We start from the raw sequence: 5,979 nt of genomic DNA, 5'->3' as shown, positions 1-5,979 counted from the left end.
AGTAGAAACGCTCCTTTAGATCCTAATGACATGCCACTATCTACCTTGATTGAGAGTAGCAACGCTAGTTTGGACGTTAATTTTGTTGGTAGGAACAATTTTGGCAACAACAATGCTTTTAGAGGAAACTATGTTCCTAGGCCTTTTCCTAGTAACTCCTCTAACAATTATGGCAATTCCTACAACAACACTTATGGAAATCACAACAAATTACCCTCTAATTTAGAGAGTAATATCGAAGAGTTCATCAACTCTCAAAAGATTTTCAACGCGTCCATACAGGAAAAACTACTCAAAATTGATGATTTGGCTAAGAGCGTTGATAGGATGTCTTGTGATATTGATGCTTTGAAAGTTAGATGTGCTCCTCCCAAGGTCAACTTGTATGAAACTTTGAAAGCTATGCGTGTCTCCATGAATGAGAGCAAAGAAAGAACCGCCCAAATTCGTGCTAGACATGAATGGTTTAAAAGGGTGTGTTCTAGTGATGCAAATCACGAAGATCTTAAAGTGCTTGGTGTGTCTCCTCTTGAATCTTTGTTTTAGCGTGTCAAACCTATTGATGAAGGGGCTGGATATGAATCCACTTTGGTTGAAAAAGGCCCCAATGATTCGGAGTCCACCTATCTTGATGATAAAGGTGTGGAGAGTGGAGTAGAAGAAATCGAAATTTTGGGTAGTAATGAAACTCCCACTTTGGACTTCAATTAATTCAATTACGATAATTGCTCCTTGTTTGAATGCATCTCTTTGATGCAATCCATTGCAAACTCTCCACATGCTTATAGTCAAATCAAAGCCTTTACCGCGCATATCGTAGACGCTATGATGAAATCTCTTGAAGAGAAGCTCGAACTAGAAGTCTCTATACCTAGAAAACTTCATGATGAGTGGGAACCTACTACCAAAATCAAGATAAAAAACTATGAGTGTAATGCTTTGTGTGATTTGGGTGCTAGTGTTTCCGCGATTCCAAAATCTTTATGTGATATTCTTGGTTTTCATGAGATTGAAGAGTGTTCTCTTAATTTGCATCTTGCGGATTCTACTGTCAAGAAACCCATGGGAAGGATCGACGATGTTCTTATTGTTGCAAATAAGAACTATGTACCCGTGGATTTCATTGTACTTGACATAGAGTGCAATCCTTCATGTCCCATTATTCTTGGTAGACCTTTCCTAAGGACTATTGGTGCTATCATCGATATGAAGGAAGGGAATATTAGATTTCAATTTCCTCTAAAGAAGGGCATGGAGCACTTTCCAATAAATAAAATAAGATTGCCTTATGAATCTATGATGAGGGCTACTTATGGTTTGAGCACCAAAGATGACTATACGTGATTCCATCACCTTATGCCTAGCTAAGGGCGTTAAACAATAGCGCTTGTTGGGAGGCAACCCAACAAATCTATCCTTTTTTTTGTGTTTTCCACACTTTCATAATTCCGTTATGATTGCGTTTTTGTGTTTGTTTTTGCGTTTGTGCCAAGCAAAACCGTTATGATTAGTCTTGGGGATGATCGTTTGGTCATGCTGGAAAAGACAGAAACTTTCTGCTCACGAAATGAATTTTCATTTTTTTCTGTCAGATCTTTTGAGTTGATTATTTTTGCTGCTGATTGCTACGCAAATTCTTCATACTGTCGTAATTTTTCAGAATTTTTGAAGTACCAGAAGTATACGAAGTATACAGATTGCTACAGACTGGTCTGCTGTTAACAGATTCTGTTTTTGTTGTGTTGGTTGCTTATTTTGATGAAAGTATAGATAGTATCGGGGGGTATTAGCCATGGAAGATTGAAAATACAGTAACCCAACATCAGCATAAGTAGAATTCAAGTTTTCTACAGTACCTAAGGAAGTGGTGGTTTGCTTTCTTATACTAATTTTATCACGAGTTTCTGTTTAAGTTTCGTGTTGTGAAGTTTTCAAGTTTTGGGTGAAGTTCTTATGGACAAAAAGATAAAGAGTGGCAATAGCTCAAGCTTGGGGATTCCCAAGGCACCCCAAGAGATTCAAGGATGCCGTAAAAGCCTAAGCTTGGGGATGCCCCTGGAAGGCATCCCCTCTTTCGTCTTCAATCCATCGGTAACGTTACTTGGGGCTATACTTTTATTCACCACATGTTATCTGTTTTGCTTGGAGCGTCTTGTATCGTAGGAGTATTTTATTTTTGTTGTGTCACAATCATCCTTGCTGCACACCTATAGAGAGAGACATGCACTCACCGTGATTTTGTCGAGCTTCACTTATATCCTTTGGTAGACAATTCAGCTCACATTTGCTTCACTTATATCTTTTGAGCTAGATGATTTTGCTCTATGTGCTTCACTTATATCTTTTAGAGAACGGCAGTGCGTGGCTTGGTATTTGATCTATGCTATGAAAGTAGTCTCAAAAGGGGTAGTTATCCAAAGGGATACGAAAATTTCCACCTTCATGTGCATTGAATAGTTAGAGAAGTTTGATTCATCTCAACTAGTTTTGAGTTGTGGTTATGGTAATATTGAAGTTATGCTAGTAAGGTGTTGTGGATCTAGAAATACTTGTGTTGAAGTTAGTGATTCCCGTAGCATGCACGTATGGTGAACCGCTATGTGATGAAGTCTTAGCATGATTAGTCTATTGATTGTCATCCTTCCTGTGGCGGTCGGGATCGCGCGATGGTTTATACCTACCAACCCTTCCCCTAGGAGTATGCGTTGAATGCTTTGTTTCGATTACTACTAAATTTTTTGCCACAAGTATATGAGTTCTTCATGACTAATGTTGAGTCCATGGTTTAGATGCACTTTCACCTTCCACCATCACTATCTTCTTTAGTGTCGTGCAACTTTCGCCGGTGCACAAAACCCACCATTAGCCTCCCTCAAAACAGCCACCATACCTACCTACTATGGCTTTTTCAAAGTCATTCCGAGATATATTGCCATGCAACTACCACCATGACATGTGCCACCACGTTTACATTGCCATTGCATGATCATAAGATAGCTAGCATGATGTTTCCATTTATGTCTATGCCATGCTAGATCATTGTCACGGTACATTACAGAAGGCATTTCTTACAGAGTCATCGTTGCTCTAAGTTTTGAGTTGTAAGTGTGATAATCATCATTGATGGAGCATTGTCCCATGTGAGGAAATAAAAGAGGCCAAAGATGCCCACCAAATAAAAAAAAGGCCAAAGAGCCCATCCAAAAAAATGAGAGAAAAGGAGAGAAGGGACAATGCTACCACCTTTCCACACTTGTGCATACCATGATCTTCATGATTGAGAGTCTCTCGTTTTGTCACCACCATATAGCTAGTGGGAAATTTTCATTATATAACTTGGCTTGTATATTCCAATGATAGGCTTCCCCCAAATTGCCTTAGGTCTTCGTGAGCAAGCAAGTTGGATGCACACCCACTAGTTTTCTTTAAGAGCTTTCATATACTCTTAGCTCTAGTGCATCATTTGTATGGCAATCCCTACTCATTCACATTGATATCTATTGATGAGCATCTCCACAGCTCATTGATATGCCTAGTTAATGTGACCATCTTCTCCTTGTTTTTCTTGCAACCTCCACCACACTCCACACCACTTATAGTGCTAAAACGATGGCTCACGCTCATGTATTGCGTGAGAGTTGAAGAAGTTTGAGAAAGTAAAGGTGTGAAAACAATTACTTGGCCAATACCGGGGTTGTGCATGATTTAAATTCGTTGTGCAATTATGATAGAGCATAGCCATACTATATGATTTTGTAGGGATAACTTTCTTTTGGCCTTGTTATTTTGAAAGTTCATGATTACCTTGCTAGTTTGCTTGAATTATTATTGTTTCCACGTCAATAGCAAACTATTGTTTTGAATCTAATGGATCCAAACATTCACGTCACATAAGAGGAGTTACAAAGGACATCTATGCTAGGTAGCATGAAAGCATCAAAAATTCATTCTTTATCACTTCCCTACTCGAGGACGAGCAGGAGTTAAGCTTGGGTATGCTTGATACGTCTCAAACGTATCTATAATTTTTTATGGTTTCATGATGTTATCTTGTCAACTTTGGATGTTTTGTTTACCTTCTATATCTTTTTTGGGACTAACTTATTAACTCAGTGCGAAGTGCCAGTTCCTGTTTTTTCTGTGTTTTTGACTCTTTTCAGAACTGATTTTGGAACGGAGTCCAAACGGAATAAAATCCCCAAAATGATTTTTTCCATAACGAAAGAAGATCAGGAGGCTTGAGGGCCAAGCAAGTGGCCCCACAGGGAGCCCACAAGCCCTGTTGCCGCGGCCAGGGGGGAGGCCGCGGCAACCAAGCTTGTGGCCTCCCTGGTGCCCCCCTATCCTAGGTCTTTGGCCTATATATTCCCTAAAAATCCAGAAAACATCAAGGCGTCCACAAAAACACTTTTCCGCCGCCGCAAGCTTCCGTTTCCGCGAGATCTCATCTGGAGACCCTTCCCGGTGCCCTGTCGGAGGGGACTTTGTGTTGGAAATATGCCCTAGAGGCAATAATAAATGGTTATTATCATATTACCTTGTTCATGATAATCGTCTATTGTTCATGCTATAATTGTATTAACAGGAAATAGTAATACATGTGTGAATAAATAGATCACAATGTGTCCCTAGCAAGCCTCTAGTTGGCTAGCTCGTTAGTCAATAGATGATAATGGTTTCCTGGTCATGGGCATTAGATGTCATTGATAATGGGATCACATCATTGGGAGAATGATGTGATGGACAAGACCCAATCCTAAGCGTAGCACTAGATCGTATTGTTCGTATGCTAAAGCTTTTCTAATGTCAAGTGTCTTTTCCTTCGACCGTGAGATTGTGCAACTCTCGGATACCGTAGGAGTGCTTTGGGTGTATCAAATGTCACAACGTAACTGGGTGACTATAAAGGTGCACTACGGGTATCTCTGAAAGTGTCTGCTGGGTTGGTACGAATCGAGATCGGGATTTGTCACTCCGTGTGACGGAGAGGTATCTCTGGGCCCACTTGGTAGAACATCATCACGAGCTCAATGTGACTAAGGAGTTAGTCACACGATGACGTACTACAAATGAGTAAAGAGACTTACCGGTAACGAGATTGAACAAGGTATAGGTATACCGACGATCGAATCTCGGGCAAGTTCTATACCGACAGAAAAAGGGAATTTTATACGGGATTGATTGAATCCTTGACATCGTGGTTCATCCGATGAGATCATCATGGAGCAAGTGGGAGCCACCATGGGTATCCAGACCCCGCTGATGGTTATTGGCTGGAGAGGTGTCTCGGTCATGTCTGCCTGTCTCCCGAGCCCGTAGGGTCTACACACTTAAGGTTCGATGATGCTAGGGTTATAGGGAATTGTTATATGAGGTTATCGAAAGTTGTTCGGAGTCCCGGATGAGATGCCGGACGTCACGAGGAGTTCTAGAATGGTCCGGAGGTAAATATTGATATATAGGACGGATGGTTTCGGACACCGAAAGTGTTTCGGGCATCACCGATAACGTACCGGGACCACCGGGACCACCGGAGGTGGCCCCGGGGGTCCACTGAAAGGGGGAAACGACCCCGGGAGGCTAGATGGGACAAGTGGGGAAGGGAACCAGCCCCTAGGTGGGCTGGTGCGCCCCCCTCCCCCCACTCAGCCCATGGCGTAGGAAGAGGGGAGAGAGGGGGAACCCTAGCGGAGGTGGGCCTAAGGCCCACCAGAGGGGTGCGCCACCCCTCCTCCCTGCCCTGGCCGCCGCCCCTCTCCCATATGGGGCTGCCGCACCACCTAGGGGGGAACCCTAGGGGTGGCGCACCCCCTCCCCTCCTCCTATAAATAGTGGGGGTTTTGGGGCTGTTGGAGACAGACTTTTCCCTCTCCCTCGGCGCAGCCCTGCCCTTCTTTCTCCTCCTTTCTGTCGGTGCTTGGCGAAGCCCTGCCGGGAGACCTCGTCTCTCCATCGACACCACGCCGTTGTGCTGCTGGA

Source organism: Hordeum vulgare, chromosome 5H (genome assembly GCF_904849725.1).
Source record: "Hordeum vulgare subsp. vulgare chromosome 5H, MorexV3_pseudomolecules_assembly, whole genome shotgun sequence".
Lineage (NCBI taxonomy): Eukaryota > Viridiplantae > Streptophyta > Magnoliopsida > Poales > Poaceae > Hordeum > Hordeum vulgare.
The sequence above is the reverse complement of the archived record's forward strand: the minus strand, read 5'-3'. Positions refer to the sequence as shown.